Raw genomic sequence first — 19697 nt, 5'->3', positions numbered from 1 at the left:
GACAAAGAGTCATTCCGCTCAATCAGACGTCCCAGCCGAGCTTCAGCCAACAGTCCCGAACTCTCTGGCAAGTCACGACAATGGCCACTACCCCACTCCACTCTCTATAACAGATTTCATATGGTCCCACTACTCTCTGGCAAGTCGCGACAACAGACACCACTCCGCTCTCCACAACAAACCCCACGTGGCTCTAAACAACCCACTGATGCTACTACTCTCCGCAATAAACTCTATGCGGCCACGAACGGCCCACTACCAGGTGGTTACGGATGTTGCTGTCAATCAGTTACGCTCCTCCATCTATAAAAGGGACCCCCCAGATACGTTATTCTCTAAGCTCAAAACTCTATCTCAAAACTCTGCTAAAATTTTTCCTCGAGCACTCCATTTCTGTTGAAGCAGAGTACTGACTTGAGCGTCGGAGGGTCTTGCCGGAGCACCCCCAACTCCGGTTTAGACTTCTCTTGCAGGTCCCGGTGGTGGCCGCAGTCATCTCGACTCCAGCTTCTCCGGCTTCGATGGAATTCTGTACCAACAAAATTGGCGCTAGAGGAAGGGTGGCTGTATCTTCGCAGTACCCTTGTTCTTAAAGGAGTGCTCAACGGGACTGACTCCGGTCATCTTCTCCGGCACCCTCTTCTCCTTCTCCCTCCGGATCTCCACCTGATGCCTCCTCAAAAGGCATCCACCAGGCGATCCACGACCTCCGCGGTCAGATCTCAGCGAGCTCTGCAAGATCTGACCTCGTCTCTAGTTTCCCAGGCTCCTCCTCCTCCTCCGGCAATGGCAGTCGGCATGGAGCAGTTCGACCTACTGGTTCAACAGGTCAGAGACCTCACCGAAGCAGTGCAGACCATGCAACAGTAGCCACAGCAGCTACAGGCATCAGTGCGGCTGAAAAGAGCATCGTCGGAGTTCCAGAATCTGGCAATCGGGCGGGCCACTTGGGCAAGTCACCCTGTCTTCCCCAAAAAAGGGAAGCAGAAGGCGGAGAGCCTACCATCCAACCATGATTCCACCCCCAGAGAGTCCCTACCACCATTCCATCAGAAGACCCTCGAGACCTGCAGTCGAGAGGACTTCTTAGATCGAAGACTCCAGGAGATGAACCGGCGGATCGAAGAGCTCCGCCATGCTCCCCTGCTTATGGTGAGGACATCTATACTGACCCTCCTTTCTCTCAAATGATCATGCAGGAATCGATCCCGCCAAACTTCAAGCTCCCCTAATTCGAGAGCTATGACAGGACCTTAGATCCGACGACCACCTGGAGGCCTTCCGGATAATGATGCTGCTCCATGGTGCGCCAGACGCCATCCTGTGCCAAGCTTTCCTATCAACCTTGAAGGGAGCAGCCAGAAATTGGTACTCAGCACTGAAGTCAGGTACTATCTTCTCCTTTGACCAGATGAGCTACCAGTTCGTTGCTCATTTCGTCAGCAGCCGGTGTCCCCAGAGAGGTTCGGAGTCCCTCATTAACATCAAGCAAAAGGGGGGAGAATCCATCCGAGCTTACGTCAACCGTTTCAACGTCGCCGCGTTGGAGGTCCGAAACTTGGACCAATCAGTTGCAATGGCCATCTTGAAGGGCGGTCTTCAAAAGAACAATTTTCTGTTTTCCCTAGAAAAGAAGTATCCCAGGGACTTCGTCGATTTGCTGGCTCGGGCCGAAGGATATGTCCATGCAGAAGAAGCCTTCAAGATGAAGAATGAGGAGACCGCGAAGGAGCGGCAGGCGGGAGGTTCCAGCAAGCCCGCAGTTGAAAAAGGGCCGAGTGAAGCTTGGCCACGTTCTCGAACTATGATTAAATATTATTAAATATTATTATGACATAATTATAAATATAATTATAAAAATAATATGACATGAAATAAAAAAAATAAAAGTCATACCTACAGCTGTGGGGAGGGAGGTCGCACAAAGCTGCGGGGGTCGTCAGCAGCGGCGCTAGAGGAAGAGGGGCGACGGTAGGGGCCGATGCAGGGCCAAAGGTGGCCAAGGCCGGGGAAGAGGGAGGCAGGGCCGAGGGAGGTGGGGTCGGGGAAGGCCAGGGTCGAGGGAGGCGGGGCTGGGGGAAGAGGGAGGCCGGGTTGGGGGAGGTTGGGGAAGAGGGACGTGGGGCACGAGGCAGAGGGAGATTGGGGAAGAGAGAGCCGATGGTGGTGCTAGAGGGAGGGGGCGACGGTGGGGCAGACCGACGGCGAAGAGGGTAGGGCTTGGATAGAGATGAGAGAGAGAGAAGAGGGAAAATAAAATGTCAGTGCGAAATGAAGAAGAGGAGGCGAGCTAGGGAAAAGACCTAACCTATGGGAGTGGTTTTAAAAACTACTGCCATAGGCCATACGGGACCTATGGCAGTGATTATGAATAACCGCTGCCATAGGTAGAATATAAATTTTATTTTTTTTTGAATATAGCATAATTTTAAAATTTAAAATCCATCTTTACCATTCATTATCTAAGTAATTATCATTAGAGTATCATTACAAAAAATCACCTCGATCCGATAGCCCTAACTATGTCGATCAATAATATTCAATTTTGACGGTCATGAACGATCGCATATTGATCTGATAGATAGAGACCATCGATGGGTCCAAAAATTTGCAACGATGATCTCGATGATATTTGTAGTACACTATCAAAATTTTACTTCAATCGAATATCATTATCATGGTCAATTTAGCACAGGATGATTTCGACCGTTAAAAAAAAAATGAATGATCAAAAAGCCAAATGACGTCTGATTATGAGATAATTTTTTAGATAAATGATATTTGTTACTACTTTAATCATTTATATGATGGTGATCATAAAATTCAAACCGTACTTATATGAACGATCTAAAATTATATGTCTCTTGATACTCATTCTTAAAGTCCTTAAGTAATTATGCTTGTGCTTTTGTAAAATCTACTTAACATGGACGGTTCATATAGGCACGATTTGAATTTTATGATCATCATCATATAAATAATTAAAATAGTAGTAAAGATTATTTATCTAAAAGATCGTCTTATAATCGAATGTCGTTTGGCCTTTTCATCACTCATGTTTTATTTAATGGTTGAAATCATCCTGTGCTAAATTGATCATAATAATGATATCTAATTGAAGTAAAATTTTGATAGTATGCTACAAACGTTATCGAGATCATTATTGCAAATTTTCAGACCCATCGATGATCTCTATCTACCAAATCATTATGTGGCCGTTCATGATCGTTGAAATCAAATTTTATTGATTGACATAGCTAGGGCTATTAGATCGAGATGGTCTTTTGTGATGACACTCTAACGATAATTATTTAGATAATGAACGGTAAAGATGAATTTTAAATTTTAAAATTATATCATATTCAAAAAAAATATAAAATAAATTTGTATTCAGTTTATATAGCAACGGTTGTATGAAACCGCCGCTATATATTCTTAGCAGCGGTTACCTAACTGCTGCCATATCAGTTATAGCAGCGGTTATTATTAACCACTGTCATAGATTTTCTATAGTAGCAGTTACATCTAACCGCTGTCATAGGTCGAAGATATAGCAACGGTTACTATAACCGCTACCATATGTCGAATCTATAGAAGTGGTTACACATAACCATTGCCATAGGTCAAACCTATGGCAGCGATTATTTGTAACCACTGCTATATCTTCAATTTATGGCTGCAGTTAGTCAACCGCTGCAATATCTAGAACTTATTACAACAGTTATTTGTAACCGCTGCCATAGGTCGGGACTATGGCCGTGGTTATGTTTAAGTTGACCTATGGCAGCAGTTTTAAGTAACCGCTACCATATGTCCAACATATGGCAGTGGTTATGAATAACCGCTGCTATACTTGCTATGACAGTGATTTTTGAACCGCTAAGCGCCGCCATAGATCTGTTATGCAATAATGATATATGATAGAAAAAGATTCCTTTACCTAGTTTGCAAAGAAGCACACCACCTACCCAGGCAATCATAAGATCTAACTTTAGAGTTAGGTGGCATCTGCTCTTAATTAATGTTTGTGTTAAGTTGTGGTATGAATTATAAAGACAATTAAGGGCACCTATTTTCCTTTGGTCAATAACCCGCATACTTATTTATGATAAAGTTAAGATTTTGTGAAGATAAGAATAATCAAGAGAATATAATATCAAGAGTTTGTTAGTTGCTGGTGATTCCAAGCTTTAGTGCTGTTAATAGAAGAGGCAGCTAAGAATCTAGGCAACACTTCAGGAGCATTTCAAGAGAGAAGTATGGCAATTCTATATTAATCCTAGGTGCAGAAAAATAATAGATTGCAGTTTAGGATACGTCAACTTAGTTATTCTTCAATTTTATCTATTACCACAATGGAATGTCTTGTCTGTTAAGAAACAAAGTCCAAACAACACAAGGAAACATAGGGAAAAAAAAAAAAACAAAGAATTGTTGAAGCTTTGCAGTTCCAGATTTTGCAAAGATTCAAGCAACCCATCCATGTATCTTGGATGATGCATAAAAAAGATGTAGTTTGATCTGATACGCTTTTCCTTCAATTTAAGAATCATGATTTTAAAGTAGTTTCTTGATCTTTTATTCTTGCTAGCTATTTGCAACTTTCTAGAATAGGGTATATTTTTTTTAGCTAGTTGCATAACTTTATGGTAGTGATAGAGTCCGTTCCAATATGCAAATCTGCTAATATGATATAACTTGTGCTGTAAGTGAAGGTTTCATACTCTCCATTAGTTAAAATATGAAGTTTGGCCGAAATAAAAAACAAGAAAACCAAAACAAGAATAATTAAAAAGAAAAAAGAAAAAACTATGGAGATTCCAATGATTACACTAGTTCATGACTGCAACAAATGCAATAGGATATCAGATGAAAGCGTCGGACTGGAATTGGAGCTTTTTGAGGAACAGTTGATGGAGATTGTTAGCTCAATTGCGAATGATGATTTTGGTCATTGCAAAAGGTGAAGGAAATCATTGGGAAGTTCATAGGGGCTCCACAGTTGTGACTCAAACTCCAACAGAAAGGAGGATAACAGCCACCATCTCAATCACCCGGATCATCTTATGCTTCAGAGCCCAATAATATTCTTTTGTTTTTTTCTAACTATCTGAAAGTGATTGATCAACAAAGCTGAAGAGACTTGCCTTGGCGGGACAATAACCTGCTGAACTGCTTTCAGTATTTCAGTAAATCGATGTGCGGCGCTGCTTTAATTTAGGTTACACTTCTAGTGGGAAAAGATTCAATCCGTGCTACATATGCTAGACCTTTGGCTACACTTCTCCTGGAAAGATGCTATCCATATTAACCAGCAGTGAATTTCAGTGAAAACATCAAACTTTGTGCTCTCAAGAGTAGAATCACCTTCCATGCCTTGCTTTTAGCCTACGGCGGCGCAATCTGACAGTAAAATATTTATAACAGAACCTTAAATTGCAGTAATTATGGGACTAAATGAAGAGGAAGTAAGCACGAAGTGAATTGATATAAATATGTGTTATTGTAAGTCTATATGTGAGCTTGGCTAGTGACTCCCTATCGTTCCTAAGGTCTGCAATACAACAGTAGAAAACCAGGGGCATAGGGTTGCCGATGGTTTCCAGGGTAACTTCATTCCTTTTTCTGAAGATCAAGAAGATACAGAACATAAAAAACCTATAGTGGCATCATGATCATAAAAGTTTCAAATAATAGATTTAGGAGGCTATGGCAACCAATTTATTAAAGGAAGAAAAAAGTTTTGTACAAGAGCAGTAGCATTAATATATGCAACTGAAAGATAAGAAAAGGAGAGAAGATGAGAAGGTTTGATGATTGAATACTTAGCTTAAGTAGGGAGCTACCACTTCCACTTAGGAAGGAGGGAGGAGGAGGAGGCAGTGACGTCAAACCATGTACAAGGGAAAGTGGATATTATAGATGAAAACTTTGTTTTAGACATTGAAATGCATCCATACTTTCTAATATATATTAAAATCGATAGAGATGGCGATGCTTATTGTTGGGTATAAAATACCTCCCGGTCGAAGTTTGTAAAAAGCTGACCCCTCCAGGGCTTTTCCAGCTTCCGACCTTGTGTGGCGTCTCTCTGAACCCCCTCGACCGTCCGAGCTTCCATAATGCCATCCGGACTTCTCCGACAATAAGCCTCTCCATTCATCTACCGGGCCACTCCAAACACTCTCGGGCTTCACTATCAGCCGATCTTCTACAGTAGTTAACTATTCTCCGAATCTCTTTCGGACTTCTCCCAACCGCGATCGACTTTACTCCGGACTCCTTTCGGGCTTCGTCGACGTCCGAGCTTTCCCAACAACAGGGCTTCTGCAGTAGCCAGGTTCCATCCAAGCTTCTACGGCAGTCGACAGCCTTCCGAATTTTATCCGGGCTCCTACGGGAGCCGGATCCCGGACGAACTCCTACCACAAGCAGTCTACTCCGAACTCCTACCGCAAGCAGTCTACTTCGAACTTCTGCCGCATGCAGTCTACTCCGAACTTCTACTGCAAGCAGTCTACTCCGAACTTCTACAGGAAGCGGTCTACTCCGGACCTCTGCTGTAAACAAATTTCTTCCGAACTTCTATCACAAACAGACTTCAGCCGAGCTCCTACAGTGGATGGATCCCAGATGAGCTTCTACAACAAGATAGTCTCTACCGGCCAGGTCACTACTCCGAGCTCCCATGACAACCGATCTTCGACCGAGCCTCTACGATAAGAGGCCTCCTTTCAGCCTTCGACAAGAATCGGACTCCATCCAAACTTTCATAGCGGATGGATTCCGAATGAGCTTCTACAACAGACGGGCCCCAGCAGCCGGACTTCAATAACGCCATCCAGACTTCTATAGGATCCCCGGACTCTTCCAGCGAATGAACCTCCCCAATGCCATCCGAAGTCCACCGCCGGTCGACCCTCCGCCAGATTCTTTATGAAACCAGACTTCTCCTGCGGATAATTTTCAGATGAGCTTCTGCATCAGGAAAATCCCAGACGGACTCCTCTAGCAATCGGACTCCTAGTGGACTTCTTCAACAGGCAGTTCCTATCCGAGCTTATGCAGCAGATGACTCCCGTCTGCAGCACCAACGGCACTCAACAATCGTTAACCCATCAACAACTTCGGGAACATCCGAGCTTCTCTTAAATTACAGGGACAAAGAGTCATTCCGCTCCATCAGACGTCCCAGCCGAGCTTCAGCCAATCGGCCCGAACTCTCTGGCAAGTCACGACAATGGCCACTCCCCACTCCACTCTCTATAACAGATTTCACATGGTCCCACCACTCTCTGGCAAGTCACGACAATGGACACCACTCCGCTCTCCACAACAAACCCCACATGGCTCTAAACAGCCCACTGACGCCACTACTCTCCGTAATAAACTCTGTGCGGCCACGAACGGCCCACTACCAGGCAGTTACGGACGTCACTGTCAATCAATTACGCTCCTCCATCTATAAAAGGGACCCCCCAGATACGTTATTCTCTAAGCTCAAAACTCTATCTCAAAACTCTGCTAAAATTTTTCCTCGAGCACTCCATTTCTGTTGAAGCAGAGTACTGACTTGAGCATCGGATGGTCTTGCCGGAGCACCCCCAACTCTGGTTTAGACTTTTCTTGCAGGTCCCGATGGTGGCCACGGTCATCTCGACTCCAGCTTCTCCGACTTCGACAGAATTCTGTACCAACAGAATTGGTGCTAGAGGAAGGGTGGCTGTGTCTTCGCAGTACCCTTGTTCTTAAAGGAGTGCTCAACGGGACTGACTCCGATCATCTTCTCCGGCACCCTCTTCTCCTTCTCCCTCCGGATCTCTTCCTGATGCCTCCCAAAAGGCATCCACCAGGTGATCCACGACCTCCATGGTCAGATCTTAGCGAGCTCCACAAGATCCGACCTCGTCTCTAGTTTTTCAGGCTCCTCCTCCTCCGACAACGGTAGTTGGCATGGAGCAGTTTGACCTACTGGTTCAGCAGGTCAGAGGCCTCACCAAAGCAGTGCAGACCATGCAGCAGCAGCCATAGCAGCTACAGGCATCAATGTGGCTGGAAAGAGCATCACCGGAGTTTCAGAATCCGACAACCGGGTGGGCCACTTGGGCAAGTCACCTTGTCTTCTCCGGGAAAGGGAAGCAGAAGGCGGAGAGCCTACCATCCGACCATGATTCCACCCCCAGAGAGTTTCTACCATCGTTCCACCAGAAGACCCTCGAGACCCACAGTCGAGAGGACCTCTTGGATCGAAGACTCCAGGAGATGAACTGACGGATCGAAGAGCTCCGCCACGCTCCCCCTGCTTATGGTGAGGACATCTGTATTGACCCTCCTTTCTCTCAAATGATCATGCAGGAACCAATCCTGCCAAACTTCAAGCTCTCCCAATTCGAGTGCTATGACGGGACCTCAGATCCGATCGACCATCTAGAGGCCTTCCGGACAATGATGCTGCTCCATGGTGCGCCAGATGCCATTATGTGCTGAGCTTTCCTGTCAACCTTGAAGGGAGCAGCCAGAAATTGGTACTCAGCATTGAAGTCGGGTACTATCTTCTCCTTTGACCAGATGAGCCACCAGTTCATTGCTCAATTCATCAGCAGCCGGCGTCCCCAGAGAGGTTCGGAGTCCCTCATTAACATCAAGCAAAAGGGGGAGAATCCATCCGAGCTTACGTCAACCATTTCAACGTCGCCGCATTGGAGGTCTGGAACTTGGACCAATCGGTTGCAATGGCCGCCCTGAAGGGCGGTCTTCAAAAGAACAATCTTCTATTTTCCCTGAAAAAGAAGTATCTCAGGGACTTCGTCGATTTGCTGTCTCGGGTCGAAGGATATGCCCGTGCAGAAGAAGCCTTCAAGATGAAGGATGAGGAGACCGCGAAGGAGCGGCAGGCGGGAGGTTCCAGCAAGCCTGCAGTTGAAAAAGGGCCGAGTGAAGCTCGGCTACATTCTTGAACTCTCTCCGGACACAAGCATGTCCAGACTCCTCCCCGGGCTCGTAGGCAGAGAAGCCCGCATCGCAGAGTTCGGCGGGGCTCTCCCCCGGGAAGATTTCACAGCTACGCCCCTCTCAACGCATCGAAAACCCAAGTGCTGATGGAGGTCAGGGAGCAGCTATCGAGGTCGGAAAGGATGCGCACACACCCCAAAAAGTGCAACCCTAACAAGTTCTGCCTTTACCATCGTGACCATGGCCACGACACGGAGGAGTGCATTCAGCTCTGAGATGAGATCGAGGAGCTCATCAGGTGAGGTCGGCTCAACAGATTCATTCAACGCCGACCTGAAGGTAGGGAAGATCGGCCAAGGGCCCTGCCACAACTGGAGCCGCTAAGGAGGGAGGACCAGCCTGAAGATCGACCTCCAATTGGGATCATCAACTCCATCTCTGAAGGATTCCGACGGGGGGCAGACCTTCCGCAACCATGGAATTCAGAGAATCTACAAATGTATTACCAATAATTTTGCCTCAAATAAAAGTTTCTTTCATATTTGCATATCTTTTTCTTGGCTTGAGCTCATAGCGACAGGGAGCAGCTCCTTTCGACAATCGAAATTAAGCATGTTAGGAACAGGAAGAAAATCTCATCCTAACATGAGCAATGTCGAAGGCCCGATTATTTAAGATCGGATGGAGGGAGAGGCCCTTACAACGGCCCTTATATGCCTCCACACCCTTGTTGGGAACAGGAGGAGAACCTCATCCTAACATGAGCAAAGTCGAAGGTCCGATTATTTAAGATCGGATGGGGGGAGAGGCCCTTACAACGGCCCTTATGTGCCCCCACAGTCTTGTTAGGAACAGAAGGAGAACCTCGTCCTAACATGAGCAAAGTCGAAGGCCTGATTATTTAAGACCGGATGGGGGGAGAGGCCCTTACAACGGCCCTTATGTGCCCCCACAGCCTTGTTAGGAACAGGAGGAGAACCTCGTCCTAACATCAGCAAAGTCGAAGGTCCAGTTATTTAAGATCGGATGGGGAGAGAGGCCCTTACAACGGCCCTTATGTGCCCCCACAGCCTTGTTAGGAACAGGAGGAGAATCTCATCCTAACATGAGCAAGATCGAAGGCCCGGTTATTTAGAGATCGGATAGGGGGAGAGGCCCTTTGCAATGGCCCTTACGTGCCCCCACGGCCCTGTTAGGGATAGAAGGAGAACCTCATCCTAACATGAGCTGAAATTGGCTGTCGGAAATAAGAGGAGAACCTTGCCCTGACACAAACAAAGATCCAGTCGATCAAGATCGGGTGAGGAGGAAAGCCTCCTCAACGGCTTCTCTATGCTCTCACGATCCCGTTAAGAGCAGAGGAAAAATCCTCACTCGAACACAAAAAAAAGAAGGAGATGAAAAGGGAAAGCGACGAACTACATTAGCGATAAGTGAAAAACAAACTACATCAAAGACCCAAGGGACCTCATCTCAACGAAGAAGGATACTCCTATCAAAAAACCCTCAATCACTAAAAGGGAACTCAACACAGGTGATGAGAAGTTTGAAAAAATCGATTTCCACAAGGCGACGAGGAGTTCAAAAAAATTGACTTCCACAAGGCAGCGAGAAGTTCGGAAAAATCGACTTCCTCAAGGCGACGAGAAGTTCGGGCCCCCAAGCTCAAGCACCGAAAGGAAATGATAAATTCGAATAGCTTCAAAAAGACCTACGGTCATGAACAAAAAGGGCGAATCAATACAGCGACGATCAGGAACCTTCAAACAACGTCGACATCAAACATGACAAAAGACAAAAGAAGTCCAGTAAACGACAACTTAATGCAAGAATGGACAAGATAATGGAAAACTTTCTTTTCATTTTATTAGTGAAGTGTACATTACAAAGCTTTGAAGGCCAAAAAAGAAAAATGACAAGAAAAGAAAAAGAATACATGGAAGGGTGAAAGGTAAAAAAAAGGGGAGCTCTAAGGAAGTTCAGCTCCTTCCAACTTCGAGCTCTCGGTTCCAGTCCTTACCAGGGATTGCTTTAAGTTTTTGACTTCTTCTTCCAGTTTCATCTTTCTTAGCAGCATATCCCGGTACATCTGGTGGAACCGCCGACCCTCACCCTCTGACTCCCGAAGCCTCTTCCTCAGGACCTCGGACTCCACCTCGGCATCTTTGACCGCTTGCTGCTCATGGACTAGCTGGATCTTCAGCCACTGTAGTTCGGCCTCCTCCCACCCAAGGGCCATAGACAGTTCTGCCATAGTCCCCCTCAAGGAGCGGAGCTCGTCGGAGCCTTGTGCAGGGACAGGCTGGACTCTCTCAGACAGCTGCCTCTAAAGGGGGGCAACTTCATCGGTCGTCGTCCGAAGCTTCCTTCGATAGTCCTCTACTTGCCCGCTCCAGCCGACTCGATAGGCGTTGTAGTTCACCTTGGCATTCTACAGCTACTTTTGAAGGTCAGAGAACTTCTTCGACCAGTCTCGATTGTGGTCGGCTTGGATTGTGAGCCAGGACGAGCTCCCTTCCAACTGGTCGATCATCTTTCGTGCGGCCGCCAGCTTGACTTCAAGGGAGCTGATCTTGGAAGCCTGAGTCCAAGATCGATCGCTGGCACGTTTTCGGAGTTCCTCAAGCTCCGTCACAAAGTCAGCCTTCCTCTGGGTATAGTCCATGAGACCCTTTCTGTGGAGGTCCTGAAAGCGAATAGCCTCCGCAGTGACTTCCGAATGGCTCTTCCTCAGCCGGTGAAGTGCATCTTCCAGCTTCTTGAATTTTTTCATCAACTGATGAACTTTCCTTCTGAGGTCTCGAATCATCAACTTTAGAGGGATCCCCTGTGGTAGGAGAAGAGCTTCGACAGGGCACTATCATTGGGAGACAAGAATGCTACAGCTCAAATTAGTACAAGAAGATGAAAGAGAAGAAAAGGAATGCAGAAGAAGAAAAAGAAGCTCTTTGTAAAGAAGAATCCGATTTCATTGATTAAATAATTTTCAAGTACAAGAGAACAAAGAAAAGTCACCACAAAGAAAAAATACAAAGTTAGAGGTCTCGGACCTCTGGAGCAGAAGTGAGGGGGCTCGGCACCCCCGGAAGGTCGGTAGCGGCAACCGCAGTAGTCGAAGAGGTCCCGACTGGAGGAGGACCGGTAGTAGCTTCGGAAGGTCCGACTTCATCGTCGGACGCTTCATCCAGGAAGCCGAGGTCCAGATCGGAAAATTTTTTGGCCACCTTCTCTTGGCAGAGTTCGAAACCCTTGATGAAGGCATCCTGACCGAACTGGACCTGTAGATCCTCCATCTCGGAGGAGGCCTTGAACTCCTCCACTGCTCGGACCCCTGCCTCCGAGACCAGGGACGGGATCCGCACCTTCAGCTCAAAAACCTAGGCCTTCAGTTCAGAGATCTCGACCTTTACCTTCTCTCTCTCCTCCTCTAAGGTGGCCCTCAAGTTCGTCGAGGTCTGCCCCTCTTTCAGCAGCGCCTCTTGGAGACTTGCAACTTCAGTGGTCTTCTCCTCGAGGCGGGTGGCCTCGGCCAGACGACCTTCCTTTGCCCGGGCGACCTCCTCTCGGGCATCGTTCATCGCCTCGATGTTGGCGATGAGCTGGTGTCCCACCTGCAAGAGCGGCCAGAGAATCAATATAAAAGCCGAAAGGTAGGCAAAGTAAAAAGGTAGGAAGGAGTGAATTGATCTACCTCGAAGAAAGACCCCAGAGAGTCCCAGGCCCGCTGCTCAGGGTCGGCGTGGATGATCCTGCAGACGACCTCGGGCAAGATGCACCCGTCGACCATTTTCTTTATTAAATCCCTATTATGGAAGGGATTTTCCCCCAGATCTTCCTCAGAACCACCTGCCCCCTCGACGGCAGCCTTGCGGCTGCTGCTCTTGCGAGCCAGAGTCTTCTTTCTCCTCCTTTCACCCCTGGATGCCCCCTCGGGATGAGCCTCTGGAGCGGGATCCACGATCGGGGGGCTCCGTGAAGGGGCTCAGGGGACTTCGGGTTCGGCGTCGGAGGGGACGTCGACGGTGACGGCCACCTACGCAGGCACGGCCGAGCTTGTCCCTTCTGTCCTGGCTCTCTTCGCCGACCCCGAGGATGAGGCGTCTTTTCTCTTATGGGTCTTGAGGCCCTGGGCTAACCTTCGAGCCATGCCTGCATCCATGTCTGCAATACAAGAAGATCAACACGACTCAGAGATGGAATAAGAGAAAGGGGAAGCAGCAAAAAAAAAAAAAAAAAAAAAAAGAGAGATAATGGTACCGACAGGGTTAAGAAGACTCAGGCCGACATTGAACAAGAGTTGTTCCTTTAGAAGTTCGGAAAGAAGGGCGGCTTGATAGGCCTCGAGCTTTTTGGAGGCTTCGAGGTCATCCCTTTTCAGGCTAGAAGCCCGACGGACGGAATCCCTCAGAGAGCCCCAAGGGGTAATCCTAGCTCCAAGGTCAGGCATCGGACATAGAAGAACCTCTCTTTCCAATTGTGGATAGAAGAGGGGGCGCCTTTCAGCAACCCCTTTCTACCAAACTGAGGGGAGAAGTACCACCAGTCCTTTGCCGAGGGATGACGCTTGAAGGTGTAGAAATTTCTAAACAAAGAAAGAGTCGGCCGAACTTCAGCTAAACTACAAAGAGAAAGAAATCCTATCAAAAATCTAAAGGAGTTCGGTGCTACTGAGACTAGAGAAATGTTCAGAAAATGAAAGAGAGCGACGACAAAAGGCAGAAGTGGAAGCCGAAGTCTGGTGCAGAAAGCCTCCTGGTACAGATAGAAGCGGTCGGGAGGAGGGGCGCTAGTCCGGTCAGTTGGCCCGGGAAGCTCCAGCTCGTACTCCGGAGGAACTCCATACTGAATCCTTATCAGTGAGAGTTCGTCCAGAGTCAAAGAGCTAGGGATGATGTCCGACACAAAGATCAGACGAGGTTCGGTCCTAACTACAGGTTCGTCTGCGGTACAAGGACTTTGAAAAACTGGGGCTGACGAACTCCTAGAACCGCTAGAAGAGGAGATATCGGAAGACATTTTGGATCAAACGGAAGTCACAAAAAATCCCAAAAAAATTGAAAGAAATAGCAAACAAGCTCTCGAGGAGGCTAAACGAATGGAATACGAAGAAGAAAGAACAGAAAAGCGACAAAAAGTTTCGGAACTAACCTAGGTTGGCTCGAGGAGTGCAGGAAGACGGCAAGGACGATGGAAGTCGACCTGGAGGATGCCTAAGGCCGAGAAGGATACTAAAGGAAGCTGGAGCTCTCGGGGAAGTGGAGGGGACCGAGGGATTCTCTCAGGCAGAGTGAAACCCCTGAAGGAAGAGGACGTGCTTAAATAGACCCCGGGGTTCGACGCAATAATGATTGCGGATCTTCTCTGGCCGATCTACGCTCGCCGCATGTCCCACTTACCATGACAGGCTGTTGAAAATGGCTGACAGCTGATAAAATTATTATTGCACCGTACCTAGAGCCATGCTTCGATGGGAATTTTGAAAAAATCTTTTCGGATCGCCTTGATTTGAAAAGACTCCGGCACCAGCGCACCAAACACCAAAATATCTGGAAACCATCGAGTGCGGAAATCGAGGGGGACAACTTCGACCGTGAGAATTTTTCTATACTTTCTTAATTCGGAACCCGAACTCGAAAGTAGGGGGACTGGTGTTGGATATAAAATACCCCCCGACCGAAGTTTGTAAAAAACCAACCCCTCCAGGGCTTTTCCAGCTTCCGACCTTGTGTGGCATCTCTCTGAACCCCCTCGACCGTCCGAGCTTCCATAATGCCATCCGGACTTCTCTAACAATGAGCCTCTCCATTCATCTATCGGGCCACTCCAAACACTCTCCGAGCTTCACTATCAGCTGATCTTCTACAGTAATCAACTATTCTCCAAATCTCTTCCGAACTTCTCCCACCCACGATCGACTTTACTCCAGACTCTTTTGGGCTTCGTCGATGTCCGAGCTTTTCCAACAACAGGGCTTCTGCAGTAGTCAGGTTCCATCCAAGTTTCTACGATGGTCGACCGCCTTCCGAATTTTACCTGGGCTCCTACGGGAGCCGGATCCCGGACGAACTTCTACCGCAAGTAGTCTACTCCGAACTTCTACCGTAAGTAGTCTACTCCGAACTCCTACCGCAAGCAGTCTACTTCGAACTTCTGCCGCAAGCAGTCTACTCTGAACTTCTACCGCAAGCAGTCTACTTCGAACTTTTACAGCAAGCGGTCTACTCCGAACCTCTACTGTAAACAAATTTCTTTCGAACTTCTATCACAGACAGACTTCAGCGAGCTCCTACAGTGGATGGATCCCAGACAAGCTTCTACAACGAGATAGGCTCTACCGGCCAGGTCACTACTCCAGCTCCCATGACAACCGATCATCGATCGAGCCTCTACGATAAGAGCCTCCTTTCAGCCTTCGACAAGAATCGGACTCCGTCCAAACTTCCATAGCGGATGGATTCCGGATGAGCTTCTACAACAGACGGGCCCCAGCAGCCGGACTTCAATAACGCCATCCAGACTTCCATAGGATCTCCAGACTCCTCCAGGGATGAACCTCCCCAATGCCATCCGAAGTCCACCGCCGGTCGACCCTCCGCCAGATTCTTCATGAAACTAGACTTCTCCTGCGGATAATTTTCAGACGAGCTTCCGCATCAGGCAAATCCCAGACGGACTCCTCTAGCAATCGGACTCCTAGTGGACTTCTTCAACAGGCAGTTCCTATCCGAGCTTATGCAGCAGATGACTCCCGTCTGCAGCACCAACGGCACTCAACAATCGTTAACCCATCAACAACTTCGGGAACATCCGAGCTTCTCTTAAATTACAGGGACAAAGAGTCATTCCGCTCCATCAGACGTCCCAGCCGAGCTTCAGCCAACAGGCCTGAACTCTCTGGCAAGTCACGACAATGGCCACTACCCTACTCCACTCTCTATAACAGATTCCACGTGGTCCCACCACTCTCTGGGAAGTCGCGACAACGGACACCACTCCGCTCTCCACAACAAACCCCACGTGGCTCTGAACAGCCCACTGACGCCACTACTCTCCGCAACAAACTCTGCGTGGCCACGAACGGCCCACTACCAGGTGGTTACGGACGTCGCTGTCAATCAGTTACGCTCCTCCGTCTATAAAAGGGACCCCCAGATACGTTATTCTCTAAGCTCAAAACTCTATCTCAAAACTCTGCTAAAATTTTTCCTCGAGCACTCCATTTCTATTGAAGCAGAGTACTGACTTGAGCGTTGGAGGATCTTGCTGGAGTACCCCTAACTCTGGTTTAGACTTCTCTTGCAGGTCCTGGTGGCGGCCGCGGTCATCCTGACTTCAGCTTCTCCGCTTCGGCGGAATTCTGCACCAACACTTATCATTGTCACTTGCAGCTCTTTCATGGCAGCCCACCTATCTATTTATAAACCTCCCTCATCCTCTCAACCGTCACCACTTCAACAAGCTTCATCCCCCCCTCCCTCTCCATTCTGCAGTCGCCTTTATGCTTGTCCTACTCCTTCATATCTTCATTTCTAGCAAACTAACTACAAAACTCTCCCTTGTGTCATAGTCTAGTGCCCTTTAGTCTATTGGTACACGGTAAACTTCTTCATTTTAGTTTCATCAACCTCTATAATCACATAACCTTTGTAAAGAGCTACTTGTACTAGTCCACTCCAGAATCCGACCGATCCATTTGTTCACCTGGCTCTCTCATCATGGCCCATTTGTCCGACCATGACTATCTTTTTAAGCCAAAATGTAGATTGGACCGTCTCATTGAATTGTGGATGGAGATCAAGGATCTTGGCATAGGACTCCAAGTAGTCTATGAATTGTTTCTTGGATGGGTACTCGGGGAAGCCGTCAGGGAAGGGGAGCTGGCAGAATTGCTTGGGGAGGTGCAGTTTTAAGCGATCATAGGCTAAAGGAGCACGGCATTCCATTTGTCATCCTTGAAAGGTCTGACTGCATTGCCTCCCTCTGGCAAAAGCACACCTACGATCGCTTAAAACTGCACCTCCCCAAGCATTCTGCCAGCTCCCCTTCCCTGTCGGCTTCCCAAGTACCCATCCAAGAAACAATTCATAGACTACTTGGAGTCCTATGCCAAGATCCTTGATCTCAATCCACAATTCAATGAGACGGTCCAATCTGCGAGGTACGATGGGACGGCCAGCATGTGGCGAGCATGGACCGTCGTGTCGGGGAGCAGGATTGCAGGCAGGAACATCGAGGTGGAGGAAGAGTACATTTGCCAGTGGCTGGTGGTGGCTACAGGGGAGAATTCAGAGTGTGTGAAGCCTGAGGTGGAAGGATTGGAGGAATTCGGTGGTCAGATCATCCATGCTTGTGACTACAGGTCTGGTGAAGCCTACCGAGGGAAGCAGGTGCTGGTGGTGGGATGTGGCAACTCTGGCATGGAACTCTGCCTGGATCTCTGCCACCACAATGCCTTCCCAACAATGGTGATCCGAGACTCGGTCAGTATGTCATACAAACGGATCACCATGATCTGACAAAAGGATAGATTCTACTCTGTGGACTGCAGAAAACCAACTATAAAATTAAGATTACTTTCTCTGTTTTAGCTTTGTTGTTCCTTATATATTACTCTTGGTGCACTTTTATTTTACTGATTGCTCAACAGGTTCATGTACTACCAAGGGAGGTTCTTGGGAAATCAACATTCGAGTTAGCTGTGTCCTTGATGAAATGGCTCCCAATCTGGCTGACTAATAGGATTTTATTGGCTTTATCATGGATGATACTTGGGGATATAAAGAAGTATGGCCTAAAGCGACCTTCGGAAGGTCCCCTGGAGCTCAAAAACACACAGGGAAAGACCCCTATTTTGGACATCGGTGCTTTAGGAAAAATTAGATCTGGTGAGATAAAGGTGGTTCCTGGAATCAAGAGGCTCTCGCATGGCAGAGTTGAGTTGGTTGATGGTCGGCTCCTTGACCTGGATTCAGTTATTATGGCCACCGGTTATAGCAGCAATGTTCTTTCATGGCTGCAGGTAAATTCATCTCTTTTTTTAAATTTATTCCTTGAAAAAAAAAATCTTATTTGTTATTATGTACTAAATTTCTTATTGTTTCCTTTTTAAAATAATTTTTGGCTACAAAACTCAGAATTTTTATATAGAGTCTGCATGTTGTTCCCCACTTTCCATGTTGTCCTGTTAAACTGACAGTTATGGAAGTTGGGTTCTGACACTTGTCTAATTTATATATGATGTTGGATGGGTCATTGTACTTGACTGAATTTAGTTAGGTTGTGTTGCTAGAGTTATAAGCTCCTTCCACCTCACATGCGTTTCCCAAAATATACAATAACAAGGGAATTGAGATATGAAGAAGAGTTTGTGGTGGTTAGAGACTGTTTAGAACATTGGACTTGATAGAAGTTAGGATATTCTTTGGTACAATTTGCCTACTCTATATGCTGAAAGGTGTGTTCTGGGCACTGATTTAGTTAGGTCACTGGATTTTATCTTTGCAGGGCACTGATTTCTTCTCCAAAGATGGATTTCCAAAAGAGCCATTCCCCAATGGGTGGAAAGGGAAGTCAGGGCTCTATGCTGTTGGGTTGAGAAGGAGAGGGCTCTCTGGTGCCTCCATGGATGCAGTGAGGATAGCAGAGGACATGGGCAGGGTCTGGCAAGAGGCAGGCAAAGCATATCATTGCTTGCCATAGGAGATGCAGCTCACAAATATGATGAGAAGCTTCTGATCTCCTGTTTATTTGTTCCCTGGCGTTTTGCGTTGTACAATACTGTAACTGTTTCAGAAAAAAGGGAAAGATAACAAAGGGAAGAGCAGGGCTCTCTCAATGCAGCCCATATTTTGCAAAAGTAATGGGTGTAATGTATAGAGAAAAGTTGATGATGAAGAGGCTTTTTCAGATTTTGAGACTTTGTACAATGATTTAGACATTTAGTTTTAATGGATAAGGTGTTGGAATTTGGGGTTTGAAGCATGCATATGTGTTTCAAAACTTAATCTTCTAAATACCATAGTGGAGAATAAGATTAAAATAATTTTAATCTGAATTTTGCATGCATAAAAATATAAAAATACATGGATCTATTTCATATGCTGAAATTGATATATACTGAAATTTAAATTGTGATCAAATCACATACCTTTATTGCAATCTCTTTCTTCAAATCTGGATCTGAAAGAGATGAGACTCTCTATTAGCCGCACAAGTGTCCGGCCTCTACGAATATCCACTCGGGATCAGCCTGGAATAGCCCATTATAATCTGAATTTTGAATCTCCAAAATTTCCTGCTGAATCTGAACGAAGCCTGGATCGCGATCAACACTTGATCTTTCTCCTTGATCTTCTTCTTCTCCTCTTCTCTAGAGTTTCTCCTTACTTTGCGCTACTACCAGATGCTAGAAACTAGCAAGGAAGAGGTACCCAAACTCCTTTGGGCATGGAACACCTTGGGACGCTTGTCCCAAGGGAAGGGCGTGTAGAACGCCCAAGAGAAGAGAAAAGGAGAGGAAGAGAGGGCATGGGGAGAGCCTTTGGGTATGAGGGGTGCTGATTTGGATGCTCTTAGGATCTTAGGGAGGTCCCTTTTTATAGACACAAAGTTTGAATCCTATTCAATCATATAATATAGGTCCTACTTGCATTAGGATTCCTAGTAACTTAAGTTATCCAACTTACATTCGGAAACCATTAGGTGCCAACTATTGGAGCCCTTGCACACATAATTAGACACCCTCT

At 46.9% G+C, this 19697-nt stretch overlaps 2 pseudogenes; one reads left to right on the top strand and one right to left on the bottom strand.

Moving 5' to 3' along the window:
* Nucleotides 1-12530, bottom strand: part of LOC140850853 (uncharacterized) — a 35910-nt pseudogene extending 23380 nt beyond the window's left edge.
* Nucleotides 12531-16795: 4265 nt separating this feature from the next.
* LOC140855242 (probable indole-3-pyruvate monooxygenase YUCCA5) lies at nucleotides 16796-18701 on the top strand (annotated as a pseudogene).
* The last annotated feature ends 996 nt before the right edge of the window (nucleotides 18702-19697 follow it).

The sequence above is a fragment of the Elaeis guineensis genome, chromosome 2, assembly GCF_000442705.2.
Source record: "Elaeis guineensis isolate ETL-2024a chromosome 2, EG11, whole genome shotgun sequence".
NCBI classification, from domain to species: Eukaryota; Viridiplantae; Streptophyta; class Magnoliopsida; order Arecales; family Arecaceae; genus Elaeis; species Elaeis guineensis.
The sequence above is the reverse complement of the archived record's forward strand: the minus strand, read 5'-3'. Positions and strand labels throughout refer to the sequence as shown.